This window comes from Pristiophorus japonicus, chromosome 2 (assembly GCF_044704955.1).
Source record: "Pristiophorus japonicus isolate sPriJap1 chromosome 2, sPriJap1.hap1, whole genome shotgun sequence".
Classification (NCBI taxonomy): domain Eukaryota; kingdom Metazoa; phylum Chordata; class Chondrichthyes; family Pristiophoridae; genus Pristiophorus; species Pristiophorus japonicus.
The window spans coordinates 171,398,297-171,424,843 of NC_091978.1; the positions used below are offsets into that span (position 1 = coordinate 171,398,297).

Sequence of the window (26,547 nt, forward strand, 5' to 3'; positions counted from 1 at the left end):
ATGAATCTTTGGAACCGGTGACGATTTCTAAAGAATTTTTACCTCCTTACAATACTTATGCCAGGGGACTAATGTCACACCAGTTGGGTTAACCACTTTTGCATAGCTCTACCAAATATCCCCCAATTATCCTGCAACAAATCCACGCATGTCACGCATAAATACAGCTGACCGTTCATCTTATTGCACTGTAGTAGAGACTTTAAAAATATTAATTTGACCGATTATTCCCAGAGAGGCAAGAATCCAGAATCTAGAGTAACAGATATTTTTTCTTGTGTTAAAACTGACACAATAAATGCAGAGACAGGAATGTGCTCTTCCCTTTTTGTATCGTTATGGCCAATTATCCCAAGAGTAAAAATGTTTTCAAATGAAGTAAACGTTGTGTTTCTGCAACGTTAGCTAATCTGAATCTCATTTTACAAATGGCAGCCTGCACCAGTTAAGGGGAGATTTGGGTTGCTGATTCATAATATTATGTTAATTTACGGAGATGATGACATGAAAACAGCATTTTACTATTAATTACAATTTGTAACAGTGATGGCAAACACGAATCAATGGGCCCAAGTTTCCCTAGTAAAAAATAATGGTGTTTACTTACCTGGACGCCCGTTTTTATTTGGCCCCTCAGCGCTGAAAATAAAAAAACAAAGTTTTGTTCACCGTGCACACTTTCTGGCGCCGGTGCTACCCGAGCTGAACTCGCAGGGCGTGGCTTCCAGTGTGCGCCGGAACCACACAGCGCATGCGCTCCAGAAAAAAATGGGCAAGTAATTGCACATGCGCAGAGCGCATGCGCAAAGAAAAAAACTTTATTTTTGAACACACTGCGCATGCACATTGTGATTGTGCCCGGGGGCTAGTAGCGGCTGCAGTCTATGAGGAGAAATGTCAGCAGGCTGCCCTTGCTTTTCACAGAAGAAAACTTCATTTTTCCAGCTTCTTTGAAAAACCCGGTGGATGTCTCGGAAGATGGAGCCTGGTGGATTATCTTTGAAGATTTTTTGAAGATTTTGGATGATTTTGAGACCCAGAAACATCGATGGAAAAACTTTAAATTTTTTTAATTTTATGGCCTGAATGCAGTTTAACATCGCAGGAACAGCATTATTGGTAAGATTTCAATTAACATTTTTATTTTTATACTTACTTACAGGTAGTGTCGTATTTTTAATTGTGCTAAAAGTTAAACTATTAATGAGGGAGTCCATTCTGCCGGGGATAGGAGTGGGCCAGTGCGGATTTCTCCAACTAAAGGTAAGGCTTTTTCCTACGGTGATTATAGGGTCTGTGTGCCGGGTTAAAAATTTTCATTTTGGAGGAAACTTGGCCTTAAGCCCAGAAATGGCGGAGGAACCTTCTGGCGCTGGTAGTACATGCCGGCGCCTCAACACTGGGGAATCTTTGAACTGGGCTTCGGCACCAAAATATTCACTGGACGCCGAATAAACGGCGCTCAGTGCTGGGGAAAATTTGAACCATAGACTGGTAACTCATTCTCAGTTTGTTTTTCATTGGACTAGATTCATCTTCTTTCAATCTTCTCAGCTGCATCAAGCCAGAATGGTTTATTATTTGATGCCAAACGAACATTACTATCTGATGGAGTTTCAAACACCTTTTATAGTGCACCAAAGGGTGCTTTGTTGACTCAGGTTTTGGCAGTGAAATGAGTTTATATTGGCTCTTCACATGGCTGTGGAATGCGGAGGGAAGGCAAAACTCTGTCCATGTGGATTCAAACGCATGCACACTGCTTCCTGACCTCCAGCTGCCTGTAAGAGTTTTTAATGATCGGAAAGAGCAATGAGATAGTCAGCTCTATCATTATCATTAAGTCTGAATAGAAGTACAGTCTATTACAAGTGGTAATGCTTTACTTTTAAAACCTATCTTTTTGGTGGGATTTGCACCAACTGTTTTTATACTGTAGCCATTGTGCATCATTGCTTCCAGGTGGCCTTTCTACCAGTGTACGATTTCAGGACCCATGTGCATTAGTTAGTGTCACACTGAGATTCTGGCATCAAATCAGTACCCAAGAGCCCAAACAGTCATATAAAAGTAGCATTAGAGATTCCAAATGCTTTGTAACCTGAACCTGAGACTGTAGAATAACAGATTAATACACAACACATTGCACCAATGTTCCGTTTACAACCTAGTTCTGTTAATCAGAAATATTTTCATGTCTTGTAGGGCACAGAATCTAAATATAACACAGCTACACAACCACTTTTGTAAAAGGAGCTTTATCCATAAATCTGTTCTGTTATAGTGAAAGGATAAATTATGTAAATGAAACCTGCCACAAACACCTTGCCTGGCACACCAAAGCTCTGTTTTTATAATAGAAACATAGAAAATAGGTGCAGGAGTAGGCCATTCGGCCCTTCGAGCCTGCACCGCCATTCAATGAGTTCATGGCTGAACATGCAACTTCAGTACCCCCTTCCTGCTTTCTCGCCATACCCCTTGATCCCCCTAGTAGTAAGGACTACATCTAACTCCTTTTTGAATATATTTAGTGAAATGGCCTCAACAATTTTCTGTGGTAGAGAATTCCACAGGTTCACCACTCTCTGGGTGAAGAAGTTTCTCCTCATCTCGGTCCTAAATGGCTTACCCCTTATCCTTGGACTGTGACCCCTGGTTCTGGACTTCCCCAACATTGGGAACATTCTTCCTGCATCTAACCTGTCTAAACCCATCAGAATTTTAAACGTTTCTATGAGGTCCCCTCTCATTCTTCTGAACTCCAGTGAATACAAGCCCAGTTGATCCAGTCTTTCTTGATATGTCAGTCCCGCCATCCTGGGAATCAGTCTGGTGAACCTTCGCTGCACTCCCTCAATAGCAAGAATGTCCTTCCTCAAGTTAGGAGACCAAAACTGTACAAATACTCCAGGTGTGGCCTCACCAAGGCCCTGTACAACTGTAGTAACACCTCCCTGCCCCTGTACTCAAATCCCCTCGCTATGAAGGCCAACATGCATTTGCTTTCTTACCCGCCTGCTGTACCTGCATGCCAACCTTCAATGACTGATGTATCATGACACCCAGGTCTCATTGCACCTCCCCTTTTCCTAATCTGTCACCATTCAGATAATAGTCTGTCTCTCTGCTTTTACCACCAAAGTGGATAACCTCACATTTATCCACATTATACTTCAACTGCCATGCATTTGCCCACTCACCTAACCTATCCAAGTCACTCTGCAGCCTCATAGCATCCTCATTTAATCATATTTGTCCACCTTTGTTTGTTAGTTCCAGTGTTCACAACCATTTTCCACTCATTTTCTCTGGTTTTATGGGTGCTAGGCCAAACACTTTTCACTTATAAATTCTTCAGGGTCATGTAAGGAGAGGACATGAAGATGGAATGCGTCATCTTAATTTACTGCCCACAAGGGAACATTATTCCACAGGTTACACTTCACTGTGACTGATTGTTAATAAGCATATGACGTAAAGGAGTAGGAATCCATAATTAACCACAGAACCAAGACTGCATTGGTCAAACTCTCAAATGATATCCTGTGTGACTGCAATCATAGCTTATTGTCTCTCTTTATTCTCTTCAATCTCTCCACTGCCTTTGATACATTTAAGTATTCTGTTCTGCTCTGCAGCCCAGCTCTATGGCATTGCTCTGATGGGTCCACTTGTACGTGTTGCAACAAACATATACATCTCCTCTAATAATTTTCCTCTAACAAAGACATCCCCTTCATTGTTTTATTCAGTCACCTCCAATGTACCCCAGAACTCTATCCTTGGTCCTTTCCTATTCATTATTTATCTGCTACCCTTTGCAATATCATCGAGATGTCGAATATCAATTTGGACATGTATGCAAGTGACACCCATCTTTACCTTTCCATCTTATCTATTGACCCCGAAGCAATTGCTACTCTGATGTAGCAGTTTTCTGTCCAACAATAAGACCTGGGTGATCAGACATTGGCCTACTTACCGCCACGAGTTTTCGCCATGATCCAATCTACAAATGGCGGCCGCCACTCTAGCGCCCTCCTCTGGCATGGGACTTGTCAACCGCCATTTTGGTGAGGGCCTTATTGCTGATGATAGCAACGCTGGCCCTTGAAATGTATATTAAGAAAGGTGACGCCGGTTGGCATGCAACGCCGACTTAACGTCACCTCAGCGAACCTAGACCTTGGCGCTGAGTTCAGTGCTGGGTACTAAGCACGCCTTGTAAACTGATAGAGAAGCTGCCAGCATCTCTTAAATGGACACACACATCTTTGAGGTAAGTTTGCATTTAAGCTATTGAAGTAGTGGCTTGGTAAATACATGTTTGTTATATCTTCAGTAAAACACAAACACACACACAGCCTTAAGATGGCAGACCACTCCGAACTCTAGTCAGGTGACCAGTTCCCTCTTTATTATAAACAGCACTGGCTGCAGTTCTACAGGAGTCCACCAGATGGAGCTATATATATTACACAATATTACACTTCTCCCTCCTTAATGAAGAAGTAATCATAACAACTAATCATCATACATGGGGAAGTCCAGAACCAGGGGTCACAGTCTAAGGATAAGGGGTAAGCCATTTAGGACCGAGATGAGGAGAAACTTCTTCACCCAGAGAGTGGTGAACCTGTGGAATTCTCTACCACAGAAAGTTGTTGAGGCCAATTCACTAAATATATTCAAAAAGGAGTTAGATGTAGTCCTTACTACTAGGGGGATCAAGGGGTATGGCGAGAAAGCAGGAATGGGGTACTGAAGTTGCATGTTCAGCCATGAACTCGTTGAATGGCGGTGCAGGCTCGAAGGGCCGAATGGCCTACTCCTGCACCTATTTTCTATGTTTCTATGTTTCTATAACTTGCATGGTTATACATAACAAAAGATATGGACTTATTTTGCCATATTTACAAATCAAGCTTAACCACTTGTTTTATGTTTCAAAGAGGATATCTTCGCTCTTGAACAGAACGTTCCAAACATGGTGTCGAATTTAAACTCATTCGAGGCTGATCCTGAGGAAAGTTTTCCTCCAAGGGATGCCCTTGATTTCCATTTGAACTCTCTCTCTTTTACTCTACCTCTATCAAAGTAACTGCATGCAAAAGCAATTGGTCTCTCCTCCCCACTATGTAGTACATGAAAGATCACTGCCCCAACTCCATATGGAGAGGCATCACATGCTAGCTTGATCTCCTTAGATACGTCATAGTGAACCAACATGGTGCTCTCTACCAATTTGCTTTTACACTCCTTGAATGCTGTATTGCATTCTTCTGACCATTTCCAATGGACCTGTTTTTTCAATAGTTAATTCAGTGGATGTAATACTGTAGCCAAATTTGCTAGGAACTTCCCATAATAGTTCAAAAGACCCAAAAATGATCGAAGTTCAGTGACATTCTTGGGAGTGGGTGCATTTCTGATTGCATCCAGTTTTCCCTTAGTTGGGTATAAACCATCTTTCTCTACTCTGTACCCTAAGTACTCCGCTGAGTTTTGAAATAACTCACACTTGTGAGCAGTCACTTGTACTCTGTGCTTCTTTAGCCATTTGAGGACTTCATTCAATATGTTATTATGAATTTGCCTATTTGGTGCTGAAATTAGTATGTCATCTAAATAACATACTACCCCTTCAATACCTTGCAAAATCTGGTTCATCAGCCCTTGGAATATGGCAGGGGCGGAAGACACTCCAAATGGTAGCCTATTAAATTGATTTCGGCCTAGATGAGTATTTATAGTCAAACATGACTTGGACTCCTCATCTAATTCAAGTTGTAAGTAGGCATTTGTAAGATCTAACTTTGAGAAGATCTGACCACCTGTCAGTGTTGTGAACAAATCTTCTATATTTGGCAACGTATTGGGGACATTACCCTCTAGAACCTGGTTTATGGTTACTTTATAATCACTACACAACCTTACCTTACCATCTGACTTAGGTAGAACAACAATGGGTTAGCCCTATCTTAGAAATAATGTTCTCAGTCTCTAATCTTTTGAGTTCTTGCTTAACTTTCTCCTTGAGTGCATATGGTACAGAACGTGACTTGCAGTAAACTGATCTAGTGTCCTTCTGTACCCTGACACTCGCCTTGAAGCCTTGGATCGGACTGCCATTGTTCACAGAACACCTTCGGATAATTCTTGATGACATCATCCTTTGATGCAAATCTCGTTTCAACACGAAAAATCTCACTCCAATCCAGCTTCAGTGATCCCAACCAATTTCTTCCTAGTAAGGCAGGCTTGTCTCCTGCCACTACTAAGAGAGGCAAGCTCTGAAATTGATCCTTTTATTTCACCAGTACGATGATACGACCTACGACAGGAATGTTCTATCCCGAGTAGCCTCGCAGCTCTATCTTGGATTTCTCCAGTGGGAAATCACGTAATTTGTTGAGGTATAGAGACTCCAGTACTACACTCACGGATGTACCAGTGTCAATTTCCATGGGTATCTTGGTTCCTGCAATATCTATGTGGGTGATGATACTTTTTGAATCACTGTTAGTTAACCTTGCACTCCTGATGATGTGTAGCTCTAAAATCTCCTTGTCCTGTTGTTTTTCTTCCATGCTATGTTGTCTCTGGGGATTTCTACTTATAGCTTTGAAAGGTAGTTTACCCTTCAGTCGGCATGTCTTCGCAAGATGCCCAGTTTCCTGCAGATGAAACATTCTGCCTTCACATATGGACAACTTTGAGCAATGTGTTGTCCCAGGCACCAATAGCATGGCTTCAATACTCTGTTACCATTGCCAGTTTCTGAGACCTTGGGGCCCAAATGCCTTTTACTTTTAACCTGCAGGCGATGCACCTCGGTTGTCTGACGACTGGAAATAGTATGAAATTCTTGGGAATATTAGTCGGCCACATCCATTGACATAGCTGTCTGACACGCTAAATCAAAAGTCAAGTTAGGATTTGTCAATAACTTCCTTCTGATCGCATCATTTTTCATCCCACAAACAAAGCGGTCACGCAATGCTTGGTCCTGAAAGTTTCCGAAATTACAATGAATAGATAGCGTTTTTAATGCTACAATGTACTCACTGATATTTTCTTCAGTTAACTGATCTCGTATTCCAAAACGATAACTTTCAGAAATTTCCAGGGGCTCAGGGCTGTAGTGCTGAATCTGCTTAAGAGATGTGTCCTTTGGCTTGACAGGCACAAGCACATTTTTCAGGGTTTCATACATTTCGGGCCCTGCTTCAGTTAAGAAAATCGCCCATTGTCTTTCCAACACCACCCGGTTATGGTTTTCATCTTTGGGAACTTTGATGATATTTGCGGTGAAAAACATTTCTAGCCTTTCCACATACGCTCCGAAACTTTACGGTCGCATTAAAACTTCCCCAAACGCCCTATTAGTCCCATAGGCGAGGCCATCTGGACTCTGGCAGTTCAAACAAGTGTGCTTGTAATTTATCTTGGATTTGTAGCTGTTAATCAAAACAGAGAAGCTCTCAAAGTCTCTCTGTTGGTTGGCTGAATCCTCCACCAACAAAAATTACAGCACTTTTTTCCGATTATTCCATCTTCATCGCCATTGTTATATCTTCAGTACAACACAAACACACAGCCTTAAGATGGCAGAATACTCTGGAACTCTAGTCAGGTGACCAGTTCCCTCTTTATTATAAACAGCACTGGCTGTAGTGCCACAAGAGTCCACCAGATGGAGCTATATATATTACACAATATTACAATGTTAAACGTTTTTTAAGTGTGCAGGGAGTGTAAGGAATCCTGCTGGATGTTTGTGAGGCCTCGGATGGTAAACAACAGCCTCTGAGAAGACATAAAATGCTGGAAATACTCAGCAGGTCAGACAACATCTGTGGAGAAAGAAACAGAGTTCATGTCTCAGCTCGAGGTGCTGCTTGACCTGCTGAGTATTTCCAGCATTTGATAATTATATTTCAGATTTACAGCATTCACTTGCAGAGGGAAGAGGAAGGCACAGAAGAGGAGGAAGCGGAAGAAGAAGCAGATGGAAGGATGCAACACAGACAGCCCCTTTCTGGCTGGAATATCCTGCTGTACCAGTGACCACAACCCCAATTCCCCTTTCCACATTTGTTCCATACCTTACTTTCCCTCTGTTACTGACCATCAAAGCGTCATTTTGGCCACAACACTGAAATAAAAGTCACCACAAAGCAAACCTTCCAATTCAACTTTATACATTTATCCATTCAATATGACATCAAGAAATTAACTTGCATTCTCTTAATGACTGTCTTGTGTGTGCCTTTGCCTATCCTAGTGCTACCCCAGTGACTGCAGTCGACCTTGAGGAGCTGGTGCCTGGGAGTGTGAAATCAAGTCTTCTTCTTCCTCCTCTTCCTTCTCCTTCTCTCTCCTCTCCCTCTTCTTGGTCAACCACTGACTGGGCAGACTGCATTTCTTGGTTGTGTGAAATGAGGGAGGCACAAAGATGGAGTTCTGGTGAGGGGAGGGCGGGAACACATGAAGTGCCTCTGAGGAGGATGATAACATAAGAACAACATAAGAAATAAGGGCAGGATTAGGCCATTTGGCCCCTCGAGCCTGTTCCACCATTCAATAAGATCATGGCTGATCTGATCATGGACTCAGCTCCACTTCCCTACCCGCTCCCCATAACCCTTTATTCCCTTATCGCTCAAAATTCTGTCTATCTCCGCCTTAAATATATTCAATGACCCAGCATCTTGTATCCTTGCTGCCCTGCCACTGGCCAAGGGCTCAGCCATGCCCCTGCCAAGAATGGCCTGCACCATCTCCTCCAAAGGGGTGAGGTGAGGCTAGGAATGAAAGATTCACAGCCCTTTTAATTGCCCACAATTCCTTGTGAGCTCCACAGCCTCAGTCCTAGAGGCTGTGCGAAGCTCGAATGCCATATCAGGATGGGAACTTCGCCTCGGAAATCTCCACTAATGCCACCAAGAGGGCATTGCACGGAAGAATTGTGCTGCGCCATCAATCTCCAGCCCCCCCCCCCCAAGACATATTTATTCATTCACCTTAGCATTGCGTCCAGTGACAACTTTCATGGCAAGCACGAATTTCTAGGCCCCTGTCTTTAAATTCCTCCACCTCGCCAGCACTCTCCTGGCTCTCAAAAATTCACAACCTTTCCATTTTCCCTTTTTCCCTTTCACTCATTGTGCACTGTTTTCATTCACCCTATAAAATGTTTTGAGATGTCTTTCTGTAAATGAGGTGTGCTGTTGAAATGCAAATTGTTGTTACTGTCGAAGTATTCCAAATGAGATCTACTTCATGGAATCATTTTCTAATTTTGCATTGCCAGTGGGGATTCTCGCCCACCAGAAGGAAAAATTGGAAATTCAAGCACATGCTGCAAACAACTTCCTGACCACTAAGTAAAATGGTCAGAACATTATGCACAGTGCATACCCCAATCTCCTATGTGAACTCTTGGTGGGTGGGTGGAAGTCAGAAAATGATCCCACATATTTTTAAAGTACTTGGCTTTGAAGATATTTCACCGTGGGTGTGACACCACTAAATCATACAGTGCCCTGTGTTTACAGAGTAACAATGTCGTCAATCATGGCCATGTCCCTTCGTGATATCACACCCTTTGTTTCTCGGCCACAGAACCAGCAAATAAAGCGTTATAAGATTGGTTGCATTGGTTAGCATTTTGCTTGAAAGCAAGGTTCTAAAAGCATATCCAAAATTCCATTTTCGGCAATTCTATATTAGGAGTTTTAGTATGGCAGGTTGGGGTTAGGTGGCAAGTTAAAGTGTTAAAAATCTGAATCACGACCCCAACCCACCCACTTCTGGTCTTAACGGAGATGGAACGAGAGGGGGTGTGCTGTGATGGGCATTAAATATCATAATGAGGCTGGTGAGGTTCAGATGTAACCACCATTTGAAATTTAACCGTAGCTGGTCAGGTTTTGCAGGCGGGGGTTGATGTGGCGCGGGGGTGGGGGGGGGGGGTGGCGGGGGGCTTGTGGTGAAGGCTGGGAAAGCGATTGGAGGCCTGGGGCCTGAAATCCGACAGCTAATAGAAGGCGAGGTCTGCTGGATCCAGGAGGTAAGTGCTTTTACACTTACCTCCTGGATTCAGCGTCCCAACCTAATGCACCCCCTGTGATCGGACCTCCCCCCCACGAGTCCTCCAATCCATCCCCCAGGCATCCAATTGCCACTCCCAGGCCACCGATCACTTTCCCAGCCTCCACTATTCCTCCCCGCAAACACCCACCCCCCCCCCCCACCCCCCCGCACAACCCCCTAACCCCCTCCCCCAGCCACTGATAATCTTCAGGATAACTTTTCTGCCTCCCTCCCATGCTCCTTCGGCCCCCGTTGTTCTCTGCCTCTCCCCGCCACTCCCCCAACTGCTCCTTTGCCCCCAGTGTTCTCTGCCTCCCCCCGCCACTCCCCCAACTGCTTCTTTGCCCCCAGTGTTCTCTGCCTCTGCATCCCCCCCCTCCACGCTCCTCCAGCCCCCCGATGTTCCAGATCCCCCCTGCTACTCTGGCCCCCCCGATCATCCTCCTGATGCCACTCGATCAGCCCCCGGCCCCACCATCATCCTCCGGCTCCCACCCGATCCTTCCCTCCCCAGCCGCTCCATCTGGCTGGCTGTGGGTGGAACACAGAGGTTCCTAATGAAAATCAGACTCTGTTGTTAAACTCATCAGGGCCAGCGGGAAATCTGTTCTCCAGGGTTTCCTGACCACTTCCGAGAACTCTCACTCCCAACCCGTCAAAGGATTAAAATTTAGATCAGTGTGTGGCAGAGTTGCTGTTTGTTCCATAAACAGCAAATGCAGTAACCTTTCTTTGAGAAGGAGAAAAATCTTTATTGTTGTGAGGCTGCAGAATGTCATTAATTCTGGCCTGTTTCCTAGAACTGAGATTTTCTATCCAATTTAAAAAGACTTTAAGCTCCTCTTCTTAACCCATTTTTTGATAATCCATTACAATTCTCTGGTTTAGTGATTACCATAATAGAAAAAAAACTAGGATACAAAAAGCTAAGATTATAAAGAGATTTATATCTAAATACACAATACTAAAGTGTAATAGGATTTCAGACCACAATTATATTCCTGCTTTTAAGAGCTACTGTCAACATAAGTAATGTTTTTTTAAAAACTTAAGTTATGCCCCCTATAGCCAGAAAACCAAGAAGATCCCATCCCGTCAGATTCATCGTCATGAGCTACGTCACTCAGACTGGGAAACAGACTGGGAAACAGAGAAATGTCTTTCGAGGTTTCAATTGAGATACATTTTAGTGGCAAAATAGTTTTACTCTGCATAAACACATTGAAAATTCCTCTACATGTTCTGACGGTTATGTGGTGGTTAAAGACTACTGGCACTATTCAAAGAGCACCGAGTCGGTCTGATCTCCTGGCTAACATATCCCATAAACTATCACCACTGAAATACAGATTAACCAGTCATTCACCTGTTTGTGGGATATTGCTGGCACAGTATGGCTGATGCATTTGTCTAAAATAGCAGGAGTCATTGCACTTCAACAGTAAGTCCTTATATGTTAAAAATTCAAAGATAAATAAATAACTTACATTCATAAAACATCATTTGTGATTTCAGGACATCCAGGAGTGAATTGCTTTTTAAGTGTAGCCACTGTTGCAATGTAGGAAAATGCAGCAGCCAATTTCTGCAAAGCAAGGTTCCACAAATCTTGAGATAAATGACGAGATCATCTTTTCTTAATGCTGTTAGTTAAGAAATAAATAGTGGTCAGGACAAACCATGTCCTAGGATCTTTCACATCTACGTAAGAGTGCAAATAGGGCCTCGGTTTAACATCTCATTTGAAAGATGGCCCCTCTGACAGAGCGGAGCTCTCAGGACTGCACTGAGTTGCCAGCCTTGATTATGTGCTCAAGTCTCCAGAGTGCGGCTTGAACCATTTGAATCAAGGGCAAAAGTGCTACCACGGAGCCGAGTCTGACACCGGCAGATACTTAACTCTGCAACCTAGAAATGCTTAAATGTAAGTATATTGTTATATCAGGATTTGCGGTGATTATAAAGTAACTATTAATCGTTTCTCGCCACAGGACCAATACCCGCTACCTAAGGCAGACGATCTATTTGCAACGCTGGCAGGAGGCAAGACGTTCACCAAGCTCGACCTGACTTCGGCCTACATGACGCAGGAGCTGGAGGAGTCTTCGAAGGCTCTCACCTGCATCAATACGCACAAGGGACTGTTCTTCGACAACAGATGCCCGTTTGGAATTCGGTCGGCTGCAGCGATCTTCCAGAGAAACATGGAGAGCCTACTCAAGTCGGTACCACGCACGGTGGTTTATCAGGACGACATATTGATCACGGGTCGGGACTCCGTCGAGCACCTACAAAACCTGGAGGAGGTCCTTCAGCAACTGGATTGCGTAGGGCTGCGGCTGAAGAGGTCGAAATGCGTCTTCATGGCAACAGAAGTGGAGTTTTTGGGAAGAAAGATCGCAACGGACGGCATACGGCCCACAGATGCCAAGACAGAGGCTATCAGGAACGCGCCCAGGCCACAGAAAGTCACAGAGCTGCGGTCGTTCCTGGGACTCCTCAACTATTTTGGTAACTTCCAACCAGGGTTAAGCACCCTCTTAGAGCCCCTACATGTGTTATTGCGTAAAGTTGAGAACTGGGTATGGGGAAAAAAACCAAGTAATTGCTTTTGAGAAAGCCAGAAACATTTTATGCTCCAACAAGCTGCTTGTATTGTATAATCCGTGTAAAAGACTTGTGCTCGCATGTGATGCATCGTCGTACGGAGTCAGGTGTGTATTACAAGCTAACATTGCGGGGAAGTTGCAACCTGTCGCCTATGCCTTCAGGAGCTTGTCTAAGGCTGAGAGCGCCTACAGCATGATTGAGAAAGAGCCATTAGTGTGTGTGTTTGGGGTAAAGAAAATGCATCAGTACCTGTTTGGCCCCAAATTTGAGCTGGAAACCGATCACAAGTCCTTCACATCTCTGTTCGCTGAAAACAAGGGGATAAATACTAATGCCTCAGCCCGCATACAAAGGTGGGTACTCGCGCTATCAGCATATAACTATACCATCCGCCACAGGCCAGGCACCGAGAACTGTGCGGATGCTCTCAGTCGGCTACCATTGCCCACCATGGGGGTGGAAATGGCGCAGCCTGCAAACTTGTTGATGGTGGCACAGCTCGCAGACTTGTTGATGGTCATGGAAGCATTTGAAAATGGTAACTCACCTGTCACGGCCCACCAGATTAGGACTTGGACCAGCCAAGATCCTCTGCTGTCCCTAGTAAAAAACTGTGTATTGCACGGGAGCTGGGCCAGCATCCCCGCTGAAATGCAAGAGCTAATCAAGCCGTTCCAGCGGCGAAAGGACGAGCTGTCCATTCAGGCAGACTGCCTGTTGTGGGGTAACCACGTAGTGCTACCAAAAAAGGGCAGGGAGACGTTCATCTCGGATCTCCACAGCACACACCTGGGTATAGTAATGATGAAAGCGATAGCCAGATCCCGCGTGTGGTGGCCCGGTATCGACTCTGACTTAGAGTCCTGTGTACGGCAATGCACTCAGTTGAGCAACGCGCCCAGAGAGGCACCACTAAGTTTGTGGTCCTGGCCCTCCAGACTATGGTCAAGGGTCCATGTCGACTATGTTGGCCCATTTCTCGGTAAAATGTTCCTGGTGGTGGTGGGTGCTTTTTCAAAATGTATTGAATGTGAAATGATGTCGGGAAGCACCGCCACCGCCACCATTGAAAGCCTGAGGGCCATGTTTGCCACCCACGGCCTGCCTGACATACTGGTCAGTGACAACAGGCTATGTTTCACCAGTGCCGAATTTAAAGAATTCATGACCTGTAATGGGATCAAACATGTCACCTCGGCCCCGTTTAAACCAGCCTCCAATGGGCAGGCAGAACGGGCAGTACAAACAATCAAACAAAGCCTTAAACGAGTCACAGAAGGCTCACTCCAGACCCGCCTGTCCCGCGTACTGCTCAGCTACCGCACGAGACCCCACTCGCTCACAGGGGTGCCTCCAGCTGAGCTACTCATGAAAAGGACACTTAAAACCAGACTCTTGCTGGTTCACCCCAACCTGCATGATCAGGTAGAGAGCAGGCGGCAACAATAAAATGTAAACGAAGGTCGTGCCACTGTGTCATGAAAATTGATCTGAATGACCCTGTGTATGTGCTAAACTATGGACATGGTCCCAAGTGGATCGCGGGCACGGTGATAGCTAAAGAAGGGAGTGGGGTGTTTGTAGTCAAACTAGACAATGGACAAATTTGCAGAAAGCACCTGGACCAAACGAGGCTGCGGTTCACAGACTGCCCTGAACAACCCACAGCAGACACCACCTTTTTCGAGCCCACAACACACACCCAAAGGATCAACAACACCACCCCGGACCAGGAAATCGAACCCATCACGCCCAACAGCCCACCAAGGCCAGGCTCACCCAGCAGCCCTGCAGGGCCAACATCACGCCAGCCCAGCGAAGGCACAGCCAACACACCAGTACAGACTTTTGTACCGAGGCGGTCCACCAGGGAAAGAAAGGCTCCCGACCGCCTCACCTTGTAAATAGTTTTCACTTTGACTTTGGGGGGAGTGATATGTATCTGTAAAGCATGGACTCCCATGTTCCGCCATCCCCTGAAGTCCCAAGTGATCCCAGCATTCCTTGGGAGCACTGTATATAAGCCAGTCCCTAAGGCCTGTTCCTCACTCTGCAGTGTCTTAATAAAGACTGAGGTCACTGTTACTTTAACCTCCCTGTGTGCAGTTTCATCTGTGTTAGGAACACAATAGTTGCTGCCAGTATTTCACCTCTCTAAATGTACAGACACAGTCCTGATGTAACCTTTAGAGCACTACATCTTGGATTCTGTTCCAAAATTTTTGAAAAATCAGATCTTAAATTGTAGTTCTGGTGAATACATTTGGACAGTTAACTGATTTCCAATTTGCTGATCACCATCAGTTATCTTAAATAATCCTTTTGTGAATGTTGTGCTCAAGGTGAGAGAAGACAGGCTAAATGACTGAGCAAACATTTGGCAGTTGGAGTATATGTGGGAAAGTGTGAGTTATCCACTTTGGTAGGAAAAATAAAAAAAGCAAATTATTATTTAAATGGAGAGAGATTACAAAATGCTGCAGTACAGAGGGACCTGGGGGTCCTTGTGCATGAAGCACAAAAAGTTAGTATGCAGGTACAACAATTAATGAAGAAGGCAAATGGAATGTTGGCCTTTATTGCAAGGGGGATAGAGTATAAAAGCAGAGACGACCTGCTGGTGAGACCACATCTAGAGAATTGCGTACAGTTTTGGTCTTCGTATTTAAGGAAGGATATACTTGCATTGGAGGCTGTTCAGAGACGGTTCACTAGGTTGATTCCTGAGATGAAGGGGTTGACTTATGAAAAAAGGTTGAGCAGGTTGGGCCTATATACATTGGAGTTCAGAAGAATGAGTGGTGATCTTATTGAAACATATAAGATACTGAGGGGGCTTGACAAGATAGATGCAGAGAAGATGTTTCCATTCGTGGGGAACTAGGGGGCATAGTTTAAGGACAAGGAGTTGCCCATTTAGAACTGAGATGAGGAGGAATTTCTTCTCTCAAAGGGTTTTAAATCTGTGGAATTCTCCGCCCCAGAGAGCTGTGGAGGCTGGGTCATTAAATCTATTTAAGATGGAGATAGACAGGTTTTTGAACGATGAAGTGAAGGGTTATGGGGAACGGGCAGGGAAGTGGAGCTGAGCCCCAAATCAGATCAGCCATGGCGGAGCGGGTTCGAGGGTCCAAATGGTCTATTCCTGCTCCAATTTCTTATGTTCTTATGAATGTTAGCATTGGGAATTCTCACTTCTTCACTTTAAATAATTCACGGGTGCTATATTTCTTGAGTTTGCTAATTTTATTTCTGTACTTTTTTAATTGAACTATTAACCGATTTAAAATAATGACTGTGTTATAATACCATAGAAAGGAATTCAGCGTGGGGTAATAACCAGCATGCAAGACAATTTAAACCCCTCAGAGTCAACATCAATCAATTCCACAATTGTTGTATGCAGAAGAAAGTTCCCTCTTGCACTATCCTCAAAACATTACCATCTTCCAAAGAGCGGCAAGTATTGTACTGGTCGGACATTTTGTTTGCCATATCCTTAAGGTATTTCTGAATGAAACTGTCAATTTAATTCCAAATTAGGAAGGTTTATACAGTGGATCTGTGCCCATAACTGACTGTTTGAAACTGAAGCAAATTAATTTCACTTCAAGGCCTTAGAACTATTAGACAATTGACAATTCACCCTGTCAGCGCTGGAAGGCCAGGTACCAAAGGCCAAAAAACAGTCACCTAAAGATGGATACACGAGTTTTACTGCTTCCCCAATGGGTAGAGTTTTCAAAGAAAGACTGAAACTTCATAAATACAATGAGAAAGGAGAAATTAGTTGAAGAACATAGAAACATAGAAATATAGAAAATAGGTGCAGAAGTAAGACATTCGGCCCTTCGAGCCTGCACCATCATTCAATAAGATCATGGCTGATCATTCACCTCAGTACCACTTTCCTGCTTTCTCTCCATACTCCTTGATCCCTTTAGCCTAACTCCCTCTTGAATATATCCATCGAACTGGCATCAACAACTCTCTGCGGTCGAGAATTCCACAGGTTAACAATTCTCTGAGTGAAGAGATTTCTTCTCATCTCAGTCCTAAATGGCTTACCTCTTATCCTTAGACTGTGTCCCCTGAATCTAGACTTCCCCAACATAGGGGACATTCTTCCTGCATCTGACCCATCTAGCCCCGTCAGAATTTTATATGTTTCTATGGGATCTCCTATTATCTGAATGGTGACAGATTAGGAAAAGGGAAGGTGCAACGAGACCTGGGTGTCATGGTACATCAGTCATTGAAGGTTAGCATGCAGGTACAGCAGGCGGTTAAGAAAGCAAATGGCATAGCGAGGGGATTTGAATACAGGGGCAGGGAGGTGTTGCTACAGTTGTACAGGGCCTTGGTGAGGCCACACCTGGAGTATTGTGTACAGTTTTGGTCTCCTAACTTGAGGAAGGACATTCTTGCTATTGAGGGAGTGCAGCGAAGATTCACCAGACTGATTCCCGGGATGGCGGGACTGACTTATCAAGAAAGACTGGATCAACTGGGCTTGTATTCACTGGAGTTCAGAAGAATGAGAGGGGACCTCATAGAAACGTTTAAAATTCTGACGGGTTTAGACAGGTTAGATGCAGGAAGAATGTTCCCAATGTTGGGGAAGTCCAGAACCAGGGGTCACAGTCTGAGGATAAGGGGTAAGCCATTTAGGACCGAGATGAGGAGAAACTTCTTCACCCAGAGAGTGGTGAACCTGTGGAATTCTCTACCACAGAAAGTAGTTGAGGCCAATTCACTAAATATATTCAAAAGGGAGTTAGATGAAGTCCTTACTACTCGGGGGATCAAGGGTTATGGCGAGAAAGCAGGAAGGGGGTACTGAAGTTTCATGTTCAGCCATGAACTCATTGAATGGCGGTGCAGGCTAGAAGGGCTGAATGGCCTGCTCCTGCACCTATTTTCTATGTTTCTATGTTTCTCCTCTTATCCTTCTAAACTCCAGTGAATAAAGGCCCAGTCGATCCAGTCTCTCCTCATATGTCAGTCCTGCCATCCCGGGAATCAGTCTGGTGAACCTTCGCTGCACTCCCTCAATAGCAAGAACGTCCTTCCTCAGATTAGGAGACCAAAACTGAACACAACATTCCAGGTGAGGCCTCACTAAGGCCCTGTACAACTGCAGTAAGACCTCCCTGCTCCTATACTCAAATCCCCTAGCTATGAAGGCCAACATATAATTTGCCTTCTTCACCACCTGCCGTACCTGCATGCCAACTTTCAATGACTGATGAACCATGACACCCAGGTCTCGTTGCACCTCCCCTTTTCCTAATCTGCCACCATTCAGATAATATTCTGCCTTCGTGTTTTTGCCACCAAAGTGGATAACCTCACATTTATCCACATTATACTGCATCTGCCATGCATTTGCCCACTCACCTAACCTGTCCAAGACACTCTGCAGCCTTTTAGCATCCCCCTCACAGCTCACACCGCCACCCAGCTTAGTGTCATCTGCAAACTTGGAGATATTATACTCAATTCCTTCATCTAAATCATTGATGTATATTGTAACTAGCTGGGGTCCCAACACTGAGCCCTGGGCACCCCACTAGTCACTGCCTGCCATTCTGAAAAGGACCCGTTTATCCCGACTCTCTGCTTCCTGTCTGCCAACCAGTTCTCTATCCACGTTAGTACATTACCCCCAATAACATGTGCTTTAATTTTGCACACCAATCTCTTGTGTGGGACCTTGTCAAAAGCCTTTTGAAAGTCCAAATACACCACATCCACTGGTTCTCCTTTGTCCACTCTACTAGTTACATCCTCAAAAAATTCTAGAAGATTTGTCAAGCAGGATTTCCCTTTCATAAATCCATGCTGACTTGGACCAATCCTGTCACTGCTTTCCAAATGCGCTGCTATTTCATCCTTAATGATTGATTCCAACATTTTCCCCACTACTGATGTCAGGCTAACCGGTCTATAATTACCCGTTTCTCTCTCCCTCCTTTTTTAAAAAGTGGTGTTACATTAGCTACCCTCCAGTCCATAGGAACTGATCCAGAGCCGATAGACTATTGGAAAATGATCACCAATGCATCTACTGTTTCGAGGGCCACTTCCTTAAGTACTCTGGGATGCAGACAATCAGGCCCCGGGGATTTATCAGCCTTCAATCCCATCAATTTCCCTAACACAATTTCCTGACTAATTAGGATTTCCTTCAGTTACTCCTTCTCACTAAACCCTCGGTTCCCTAGTATTTCCGGAAGGTTATTTGTGTCTTCCTTCATGAAGGCAGAACCAAAGTATTTGTTCAACTGATCTGCCATTTCTTTATTCTCCATTATAAATTCACCTGATTCTGACTGCAAGGGACCTACATTTGTCTTCACTAATCTTTTTCTCTTCACATATCTATAGAAGCTTTTGTCGTCAGTTTTTATGTTCCCAGCAAGCTTCCTCTCATACTCTATTTTCCCCCCTCCTAATTAAACCCTTTGTCCTCCTCTGCTGAATTCTAATTTTCTCCCAGTCCTCGGGTTTGCTACTTTTTCTGGCCAATTTATATGCCTCTTCCTTGGATTTAACACTATCCTTAATTTCCCTTGTTAGCCACAGTTGAGCCTCTTTCCCCGTTTTATTTTTACTCCAGACAAGGATGTACAATTGTTGAAGTTCATCCATGTGATCTTTAAATGATTGCCATTGCCTATCTACCATCAAGCCTTTAAGTATCATTCGCCAGTCTATTCTAGTCAATTCACATCTCATACCATCAAAGTTACCTTTCCTTAAGTTCAGGACCCTAGTCTCTGTATTAACTGTGTCACTCTCCATCTTAATAAAGAATTCTACCATATTATGGTCACTCTTCCCCAAGGGGTCTCGCACAACAAGATTGCTAATTAGTCCTTTCTCATTACACATCACCCAGTCTAGGATGGCCAGCCCTCTAGTTGGTTCCTCGACATATTAGTCAGAAAACCATCCCTAATACACTCCAGGAAATCCTCCTCCACCATAATGCTACCAGTTTGGTTAGTCCAATCTATATGTAGATTAAAGTCGCCCATGATAACTGCTGTACCTTTATTGCACGCATCCCTAATTTTTTGATTAATGCTGTCCCCAACCTCACTACTACTGTTTGGTGGTCTGTACACAATTCCCACTTGCGTTTTCTGCCCTTTGGTATTCCGCAGCTCTACCCATACAGATTCCACATCCTCCAAGCTAATGTCCTTCCTTACTATTGCGTTAATTTTCTCTTTAACCAGCAACGCCACCCCGCCTCCTTTTCCTTTCTGTCTATCCTTCCTGAATGTTGAATACCCCTGGATGTTGAGTTCCTAGCCTTGGTCACCCTGGAGCCATTTATCCGTGATGCCAATTATATCATATTCGTTAATTGCTGCCTGCGCAGTTAATTCATCCACCTTATTACGAATACTCCTCGCATTGAGGCACAAAGCCTTCAGGCTTGTCTTTTTACACATTTTCCCCTTTAGAATTTTGCTGTAATGTGGCCCTTTTTGATTCAGTATTGTTCAACCTATTAGTATTGTTCAACACTGAACAATTTTAGACATTACAGAAAAGAAGCACACTTTGAGTTTGTAATACTCAAACCCTCTTCCAGGTTTACTTAATTCACTGTTAAGTTCAAATATATTGTAATTAATCCCATCTTCCTTTACAACTAAAGAAAACTACAAAGAACTTTTTTAATGTTGAAGAGTAGGTGATTATTCTGAAGTCCTAAAGGATTTATACAACACAGTATCATCAACAGGCATTTGACCCACGATACCTCTGAACTCTATGCTAATCATTCATGTGTAGCTGAAAATAGTGGAAGCTGGAAGCAGCAGGACAAGAATGAATCCCTGAGGGATTCTAACCATCAAGGGCCAAGCCTAACACCATCAATTCCAACTATTTGACATTGCTTCATTAAGTATGAATTAAACTAATTAACAACCTTCATGAAATTAAAGGTTTTGACCATATTTCCTAAATCACCCAACTTTAAAGACTTTTACTAAAAACATCCTCTTTTGTTGAAGTGTGCCTCCTGGCTGCACATTAAATTTATATACCATTGCTGTTCACCACTTGCCTCCTCCAGTTTGCCTCCCCTCCTCCCGGACTCTACTGAGCTCTGTTAGCTCCCCCTCCACGGCTGTTGAGCTGCCTCTGGAGCCGCAACTGGAACCCACAGCTCACCGGTATTAAACAAATGAGGCCAGCGGACAAATTTGACATGATCCTGCCGCCAACGTCATTAGGTGCATGCAATGTGCGCAACCCCGGGATTGCACTCCGATTTTTGCGCTATCCAATTTCTAGGCCTATTAGTTACTTTAACATTCAAAGGAATGCTCACTGGGATTTCAATTCAAGTCACCCAATATCCACACTACATGACTAATCTCTATTTAGGTCCTAATATTACATTTCTTCTAAGTTGAGTAACTGGGGATCACAAATCTATCTCTAGGATGGTGTTGTTAAGCCATGTCTCTGATAAGGCCCACATCTGTACCCCCAGATCCAATACCACCAATCCTGGCTTTTTAAACACAAGCTATAAACCGCTGTTGTTAAAACTTGACTAATTCTTCTGCATTGTTTAATCTCACTTGTTAAACGAATCTTGTGATTTAAGATGTCCTTAAAATTATTTAAATGGTTGTTCGAATTCTGCCAGCTTGAAATAAATGACAAAATTGGTGAAGGACATAGCAACAAAAATCTATTGATCTGTCTTGAAAATTTTAATAGACCCAGCATCCACAACATCCTGTGGAGGGAGTTCCAGACTTCCATTGCACTTTGTATGAAAAAGTGCTTCCTGATTTCATTCCTAAGTGGCCCAGCTATAATTTTAAGATTATGCCCCTTTGTTCTGAATTTCCCCACCAGAGGAAGTAGTTACCATGGGCCCAAATTTCCCCATGAGTTGCAGTTTTTTTTTGTGTAACTTGATTTTTCTGGTGTATCTTTTTCGTTGCAAATATGGCCATTTAATTTGCGCCAGTGTAAGTGAGTTAGTTAGGTTTTTTGTTAGGTCAGTTTTTTTTTCAAAAGAGGGCGTTCCCAGCCACTTACACCATTTATGCCAATTTGGCCAGAAAAAAGTTGTACTAAAGTTACTTAGGGCAGCGTATGTGTCCACTTTTGTCCGCACAGAAAGACCTTACTTACAGTTAAGGAACTACATTTAAAGCACCACCAAGCACCAAACAAAGCACAAAAAGTAATAAACAATTAATTAACAAATAAAATAGAAGAAACCATGCACTTAAAGCACCAAGACCAAAGTAATAAGCAATCAATAAATAAAAAATAAAAAAATAGAAGGAACCCTGCACCTAAGGCAATCAGTAAATAACAAATAAAAAATAGACTACCTTAGGGAACGCAGTGGGCCGCCAATGAGGGAGGAAGAGGAAAGGCTGGTCTTGGTGGCATCTTTATAAAGTAGAACTCAAACTGGTTTGTTATTTGCCCCTCAGTTGGCCTCCATAAAATGGGATTGCACAGGCAGCTTGTCTGTTCTCTGGAAAGGTCCTTTGGCACACTGGACACTTGTAAACAAAGTGCTTCACAACATGCTGCTCGAAATCAAAGTCCTCCAGATTGAGCGGGAAGACGACTTCACACACTGGGCACTTTTGGCTGTCAATGCTCTCCTCTTCGGTGTCCTGTGAATTCGCCTTGCCATCCTGGCTCTGCACCAAGTCAATGCTCGCACCGGTCTGCGATCCTTCAATATCAGAGTGTGCGGCAGGTCACTAGGCCCGGGATAGGGATGGCGTGCTTCGGGCCCTCCCACACAGCCTACAGCGCACATTTGGCGAAATGGTCTGGCAGGAGCTACTGCACATGTGCACAGACTCTAGCGCAGATGTGCAGCGGTCCTGGCACTGCTTTCAGTGCCGGGACCAAGCTCCGCCCCGCAATCTTTCTTCTGCAACACGCCAGCTCCACAGACTGCCCGAGAATCGGTCGTGATCGGAAGGATTTTTTTTGGTGCTGCTTCTGAGGTAAAATGTCGGCGGGGGGGCTCGGAGGTGCGTCAAAAAAAATGGAGGTCCAAACTTGGGCCCTTTGCATCTATCCTTTCAAATCCCTTTATTACTTCAAACACCTCACTTAGATCATGCCTCAATCCTTTAACTCAAGTGAACACAAGTCAAGTTCAGCAAAACGTTGTCATAATTTAGCCCACTAAGCCCTGGTATAATTCCAGTGAATCTGCACCACCTCCAACATCAAAATATCTTTCCTAAGGTTCAGTGCCCATATCAGAACACAGTACTCCAGATGGAGTTTGACCAGGGCTTTGTACAATTGAAGCATCATTTTTGAATTCCAATCCCCTTGAGATAAAGGTCAACATTGCATTAGCCTTTTTGATTATATACATGGACACTTAAATCTATTCGCCCCTCCACAGTTTATAAAAGCATAAGAAATAGGAGCAGAAATAGGTCATTTGGCCCCTTGAGCTTGCTCTGCCATTCAATAATTTCATGGCTGATCTGATCATGGACTCAGCTCCACTTCCCTGCCCGCTCCCCATATCCCTTTACTGCCTTATCGCTCAAAAATCTGTCTATCTCCGCCTTAAATATATTCAATGACCCAGCCTCCACAGCTCTCTAGGGCAGATAATTCCATAGATTTACAACTCTCTGAGAGAAGAAATTCCTCCGCATCTCAGTTTTAAATGGCGGCCCCTTATTCTGAGACTATGTCCCCTAGTTTTAGTTTTCCTTATGGGCATCCACCTTGTCGAGCCCCCTCATTATCTTATATGTTTCGATAAGATCACCTATCATTCTTCTGAACTCCAATGTGTAAAGGCCCAACCTACTCAACCTATCTTCATAAGTCAACCGCTTCATCTCCACAATAAACCAAGTGAACCTTCTCTGAACAGCCTCCAATGCAAGTATATTCTTCCTTAAATACGGAGACCAAAACTGTACGCAGTACTCTAGGTGTGGCCTCACCAATACCTTTTTTTTTCCAATCACACAAGGAGATTTTATTGACATCTAGTGACTGTACGCTATTAAGGTCTTTGCTACTTCACTAAAATCACCGCAGGGGCACAACTGGAGTCATCGCATTCCCGTCTCTGCTCCTCACATCCTTGGCTCCAATTAGTAGCGCCCACTTCAGGATACACCATGTGAAGATTTGCATTGTTTCAACACCTCGTTGAAACCATCACAGAGTGTCAGTTCATGCTGATTCTGGGGCACTCCAGGAACTTCCACATTTCAAACTGGCAGGGTTAGTTCTGCTGGGCCTGTGGCTGGGCTGGAGGGGCTGCCATTGGGGGCTCCTGGTAGGTGATGTCTGCCTTGGCGGGCTCAGAGCTGCTACCTCCGCTGAAGGCCCAGGTCAGTGCGCTCCCCATCATGTGACCCACAGCCGAGCCCACCGGCTCTCCCGCTGCCATGGTGGTCATCTGTGCCATCAGGCTGGGCTGCTGGGGCTGGGGTGGGACAGGTGCGACTGCTGCTGGTGGGGGGCGAACAGGGACATGGGCACGGGGTGGAGCTGGACGGCTGGCTCAGCTGCGGCTCCCTCGGGGCATGGTTGCGGTGTGGTGCCGGTGCAGCGTGTGTCGGTCGGTCTGTCGGTGGGTGGGGGCCGGGTCCGGCCGCTCTCTCGCTGCCTGATGCCGGGCAAAGTCTGAGTCCGCGCCGGGCACCTGCTTTTATACATCTTGCAATAAAGGCCAACATTCCATTTGCCTTCCCGATTACTTGCTATACCTGCATATTAACCTTTTGTGTTTCATGCACAAGGATCCCCAGGTCCCTCTGTACTGCAGTACTTTGCAATTTTTCTCCATTTAAATTGTAAATTGCTTTTCTATTTTTTTCTGCCAAAGTGGATAACGTCACATTTTCCCACATTATACTCCATCTGTCAAATTTTTGCCCACTCACTTAGCCTGTCTGTATCCCTTTGCAGATTTTTTGTGTCTTCCTCACAATTTGCTTCCCCATCCATCTTTGTATCATCAGCAAACTTGGCTACATTACACTCGGTCCCTTCATCCAAGTCATTGATATAGATTGTAAATAGTTGAGGACCCAGCACCGATTCCTGTGGCACCCCACTAGTCACTGTTTGCCAACCGTAAATTGACTCATTTATTCCGACTCTCTGTTTTCTGTTAGTTAGCCAATCCTCTATTCATGTTAATATATTACCCCCAACCCTGTGAACTTTTATCTTGTGCAGTAACCTTTTATGTGACACCTTATCGAATGCCTTTGGAAATCCAAAAGTACCACATCCACTGGTTCCCACTTATCCACCCTGCTCGTTACATCCTCAAAGAACTCCAGCAAATTTGTCAAACATGATTCCCCTTTCATAAAACCATGCTGACTCGGCTTGAGTGAATTATGCTTTTCTAAATGTCCCGCTATTGCTTTCTTAATAATGGACTCTAGCATTTTCCCAATGACAAATGTTAGGCTAACTGGTCTATAGTTTCTTGCTTTTTGTCTGCCTCCTTTTTTAAATAGGGGCGTTACATTTGCGGTTTTCCAATCCACTGGGACCGCCCCAGAATGCAGGGAATTTTGGTAGATTACACTATCATCCACTATCTCTGCAGCTACCTCTTTTAAGACGCTCAGATGTAAGCCATCAGGTCCAGGAGGCTTTTCCGCCTTTAGTCCCATTATTTTACTGAGTACTACTTCATTAGTGATAGTGATTGTATCTCCCTCCCTATAACCCCTTGATTATTCACTATTGGGATATTTTTAGTGCCTTCTAGCATGAAGACCGATATAAAATATTTGTTCAACATCTCTGCCATTTCCCTGTTCTTCATTATCAATTCCCCAGTCTCATCCTCTAGGGGACCAACATTTACTTTAGCCATTCTTTTCCTTTTTCTATACCTGTAGAAACTCTTACTATCTGTTTTTATATTTTGTGCTAATTTACTTTCATAATCTATCTTCCCTCTCTTTATCATTTTTTTAGACATTCTTTGCTGGCTTTTAAAAGTTTCCCAATCCTCTATCCTTCCATTAGTCTTGGCCACATTGTATGCCCTTGTTTTCAATTTGATACCCTCCCTTATTTTCTTCGTTAGCCATGGTTGGTTATCCCTTCTTTGACAGTCTTTCCTTCTCTTTGGGATATATTTATATTGCGAGTTGTGAAATATCTCCTTAAATGTCTGCCGCTGCTCATCAACCGTCCTATACTTTAATTTATTTTCCCGGTCCATTTTAGGCAACTCTGCCTTCATACCTTTGTAGTCTCCTTTATTTAAGCTTAGCACACTGATTTGAGAACCAACTTTCTCACCCTCCAACTGAATTTGAAATTCAACCATATTATGGTCACTCATTCCTAGAGGATCCTTTACTACGAGATCATTTATTAATCCTATCTCATTACGCAGTACCTGATCTAAGGTAGCCTGCTCCCTGGTTGGTTCTGCAACATACTGTTCAAGGAAACTATCCCAGGTACACTCTATAAACTCTTCCTAAGTCTACCCTGGCCAATTTGCTTTGTTCCATCAATTTGAAGGTTAAAATCGCCATGATTATTGCCGTTCCTTTATTACAAGCCTCCATTGTTTAAAAAAGGAGGCAGACAAAAAGCAGGAAACTATAGACCAGTTAGCCTAACATCTGTGGTTGGGAAAATGTTGGAGTCCATTTGGAAAAGCAAAATTCGGTCAGGCAGAGTCAGCATGGATTTATAAAGGGGAAGTTCTTAAGTCTTGAATGAAGAGTCAGACTAGATACTACAAGCTCAAAGTAAGGTGTGACCATAGTCCTTTATTACAGATCTCAGAGTGCCTCT

At 44.0% G+C, this 26,547-nt stretch overlaps 1 protein-coding gene and 1 pseudogene across 5 annotated transcripts in view; both read right to left on the minus strand.

Annotated features, from left to right (window-relative positions):
• The window catches only part of LOC139242191 (LIM and calponin homology domains-containing protein 1-like), a 570,211-nt gene that overhangs the window by 280,966 nt on the left and 262,698 nt on the right, over positions 1-26,547 (minus strand). The gene's annotated exons all lie outside the window — the stretch shown is intronic.
• LOC139232741 (coiled-coil-helix-coiled-coil-helix domain-containing protein 10, mitochondrial pseudogene) lies at positions 23,815-24,295 on the minus strand (annotated as a pseudogene).